Raw genomic sequence first — 4,565 nt, 5'->3', positions numbered from 1 at the left:
TCCCTCTTTCTGAAGAACTTCTTTTAACATTTCTTGCAAGGCAGACCAACTGGAAACAAATTTCCTCAAATTTTGTTTTTGTGATAAAGCCTTTATTTCTCCTTCACTTCTGAAGGATAATTTCATAGGGTAAAGAATTCTAGGTTGGTGGTTTTTCTCTCAATACTGTAGATATTTCTTTCCATTCTCTTCTTGCTTACTTGGTTTCTCAAAAGTCAGATGTAATTCTATCTTACTCTTGTAGAAGTAAAGATTTTGTCCGTTTTCTTTTTTTTTTTTTTCCTAGCTTCAAGATTTTTTAAAATCTTTGATTTTCTGTAGTTAAAAAGTGATATGTTTTGGGGGTTTTGTTTGTTTATTTGTTTTTGGCATTTATCCTCTTGGTATTTTATGAGATTCCTGAACCTGTGGTTTTGTGTTTGACGTTAATTATGTACATTTTTTTCTGTTTCCTTCTCTCTCTCTTCTCCTTCTTGTAGTCCCATTACACATATGTAACACTTTTTGGTAGTTGTCCCATATTTCATGAATATTCTGCTCTTTTTTTCTCTATTCTTTCTTCTTTGATTTTCCATTTATTGTGTGTGTATATGTATATACATATATATAATCAGAGAGTCTTTCCCTAGCCAAGTCCAGTACATTAATGAAGTCATTCTTCATTTATATTTTAGTGTGTTTGATTAGCTAGCATTTGTTTTTGAGTTTTCTTAGGATTTCCATCTCTCTGCTTACATTGCCAATTTGATTTTTCTGGTTTGTTTTATCCATTACAGCACTTAGCATATTAATTATGGTTGTTTTAAACTCCTTTTCTGATGGTTCCAACGTTTCTGCCATTTCTGACTCTGGTTCTGATGCTTGATCTGTCTCATCAGTGTTTTTTAGTACATCTTTTTTTGTTGTTGTAAACCAAACATGAGGTACTGTTTCAAAGGAAATCTAGTATATAGACATTTTATTTGTATTGGTATTGTGGTAACTTGGTTAGGTGTGGGGGAACAAGAAGCATTCTACAGTCCTATGATTAGGTCTCAATTTTGGGGTTTCTTTGAGCCTGTGCCCTGAGTTGTGAACTTCAAGAATACTTTTCAATTTCCCTTCTATTATCAGTGGAATAATTGTCTGTGGTGAGGACAGAGTTGGGTATTTATCTCGCCCCAGGTTTATTAGACTCTAAGAAAGAACCAGTAGGTTAGACTCCATTAAAATAATTTTTTTTGTGGGCAAGCATGTTATGAAGAATAGAACACTCTGGCATATTTCAAAATGGTTTCTTTTCCCCTTTGCCTGCCAGAAGCACTAGGGAATTTTTCTCTGCTTTTCAACATGACAACCTAGTAAAGACCCTGAAAGTAAAGCTCACAAAGATCTGAGGGCCCTGTATGGCTCCGCTCCACCACCTGGGAATTTTTAACTATCAGATTTGTCCACATTGACCTTCTAGCAATTTGACTATTATGGTTTGTATTTTTCTACCCCAGAACTAGTTCCTTCAGAGGTTTCTTCTCTTGGGTTTCTGCCATAAGTTGTGATTATCTGTAACTCCCTGTGTGTGTTTCTAATTTGGGTGCAGCAGTTTACCTTATAATCTCACTTCCTTTATGGATCTAAGAGGAAATTTAGATTTGTTAGTTTGTTCACCTTTTCATTTGTTGTCTTTATTTCTCAGTTTTTTAGTATGTTATCTCTTTGCATGATGGATTGGAAACTGGAAGTCACCAGTTTCAATTTCACACCTTCTATTTCTTTTGTGAAGTTTTCTGCTCATATGTTTGAAGGACATATGGGTAGGAGACTTTAAGAAGGTGGAGACATTCTGGAATAAACGTTGGAGGTAATGAAAAAGATAACTTTAAAAGATGAAATGTTTCCTGGACAATATTAATACCTACTTAACATAGGAAACCAAGTCTGAAGTGGTAACAAACTCATAAAGACCCAGGGAAACACCAAAGCTCAAGCACAATATGGATAAAACAATAGTTGAGTGCAACCAGAATGCCAGGAGAGGGCAAGGAATGAACAGAATCCCCATGTGAGTTTTAAATATTGATTAAAGAATTATTGAGATGGTGAACCAGATGGACAAAGTACGAAAAATGGAAGACGGAAGAAGTTAATGTATAAAGATAACTATGCATGTAAATAAACCAGAACTCTTTATTAGGAGGATAACTATGAAAGGTGGCCTTCATAGAGTAGGATTCTGGAACTAAGTAATTACATTTTGATTAGTATGATGTGAATGTCAAAGTATTAGGTGCAGAGAATTATTTGCTAAAATTATTTGCTAAATTATTTGCTAAAATCAAGAGAAGTTCATTGGAAACAAGGTCAAGCTACTCAGGATTTAGGTGTTTGAATATGTTTCTCATTCAGGTATTAAAATCAATAAGGGTGATGTCAAGAGTTACAGTGGAGAGAGACCGTTGCTAAAGCTGAGAAAAGTGATTGACATCCCCTCCCTCACATTGAAATGCATCCAGTTACTAAGACCTGTGATTGTGCTGCTGGAATCTCTTTTGAATCTGACAACTTAATGCCAACATTGCCATTACTACTTGCATTATTTATATTGATAAATGGAATATTGACTGTTATGTCAGTAAACAAAGGATGTCACAGTCAGCAATTGCAGCCACCACAAAGGTGAGCTGGTGAGCCCTGAGGGAACTCAGAAAAGAATAGAATACCTTCCATCTAGCAGCCACCAGACTGCAGCCACTCCTCACAGTGAGCACTGAGGAAACTCAGGATAGGAAAATACAGGATACTGGCCCCAGATAGCTGAGGTGCATATCAAAGGAACGAGTTTAGTGAGCCCAGACTCTTGCATCTCTCCATACATAGAAAAGCACTAAATTCCTTAACTTGTGGTATCTGATTTTCTTTCATTAACAATAATCTTTTGACTTTCAGACTACCTGCACTTTGTTGCAAAACTCCTATATATCCTGGCTCCCCACTTTGCCTCCTTACTAGAGGTGCTGCCTCCTGGGCTTGGAGTCCTAAAATTTTCCGCCAAATAGAACATAACTCTCAACGTTTAGGTTGTGCATAATTTTTTAGTAGACAAGATGGACTACTATAATATCTTTCTAATGGATCTCCTGCTTTACAAATGTATTTGTTTTAATAGTTTCATCATACTATGACAAGTAAGGTTTTTGTAAAAACTCAGAACTAATTTTACCATTTCTTTTCTGAAAAGTTTTTTCAGCTTTTCATTGTACTTAAGATAATGTACAGAATCATTATTTTGTCCTGTAAGTCAGTCCCTTCTCTCTCACACATCTGATATCAATAATTCACTTATTTTCTGGGCTAGATTGACATTTTTTTTTAGTTCCTGGAATACAATAAATATCTTTCTAGATCTTGATCTACAAACATGTCATTTTTAATATCTTTGATTTTTACCACTTTTTCCATTTTACATCTTGCATGGTGATTGCCAATGCTAACGGTGACCTGCAAATCATCCCTTTGATTAACTGTTTTATAATCTTGCTTAAGATTGAAACCACTATCCAGTATGGTAAATATTACTGCTATAAAAAGCCCACCTCTGATCATGAGGACAAAGGCCGCACTCCACTGACAATGGCACATAGAGGTGACAGGTGTCTGATGTGTTAAAACCTTTGTGAAAATGTCTTAACTGTTATGTATATTGTACATCTGTATACCTTTTATATTTACTGAGTTGTTAACTGCATCTTGTCTCTCGTTCTTGTCCCCCCTAAGGCAGGAGGCAGATGTGCCCCAAGGGAAAATGGTTTGAGTTTGTTCCTTGTGGACTGATACTCCAAGATGGGAATAAGAGGACAATTGAGAGAGGAGGCTGGGCCCTGCCCAGATAGAAGACAAGCAACCATATATTCCTCATTCTTGAAGTCAGGAGACCTCCCCAACTACACATGTGCAGAAAGGCTCCTTGGAGGTCAAAAGGGGAGTGAGGCCAACTGATGCTCACTTACCCATAGGCCTCTTCAGTAGAATCCACCTTGGCTAAGAGATTTGCTTGCACACATGGGAAAATCCTGAGCTATACCAAATATGGACTTTGAACCAGGTAAATCAAAATGATCGGTCAAAGGAAACATGGAAGAAATGCCCCATAAAAGTGATTTAAACTGCCAGGATGGTACAACTCTCTCTCTGAGCCCACCCGTGTGTCTATCCACACATACTCTTTTTTTTTTTTCTTAATAAATATTTTACTTTTTTCACTACTTTCCATCTTTGTGGGAATTCTTTTTCTGCAAAGCCGTAGTGCCAGGGCCTTGTCACTGACCACTGGTCTAGTGGCTAGGATTCAGTGCTCTCACTCACTGCCATGACCCAACCTCAATCACTGGCCAGGAGCCGAAAACCTGCTTCAAGCCACTGCAGGCCAAGGCAACCCAAGATCATCCCCACCCTTATTTTTGCATTTAGCTGTAATCCATAAACTGTAAACAGGATTTCTAAATATTTTTCTTTTACTTTATTCATCTGAATATCTTCTTTTTTATTGAAATATAGTTGATTTACAATGCTGTGTTAGTTTCTGATGTACA

The sequence above is a fragment of the Phocoena sinus genome, chromosome 13, assembly GCF_008692025.1.
Source record: "Phocoena sinus isolate mPhoSin1 chromosome 13, mPhoSin1.pri, whole genome shotgun sequence".
Lineage (NCBI taxonomy): Eukaryota > Metazoa > Chordata > Mammalia > Artiodactyla > Phocoenidae > Phocoena > Phocoena sinus.
Note: the sequence above shows the minus strand (reverse complement) of the source record.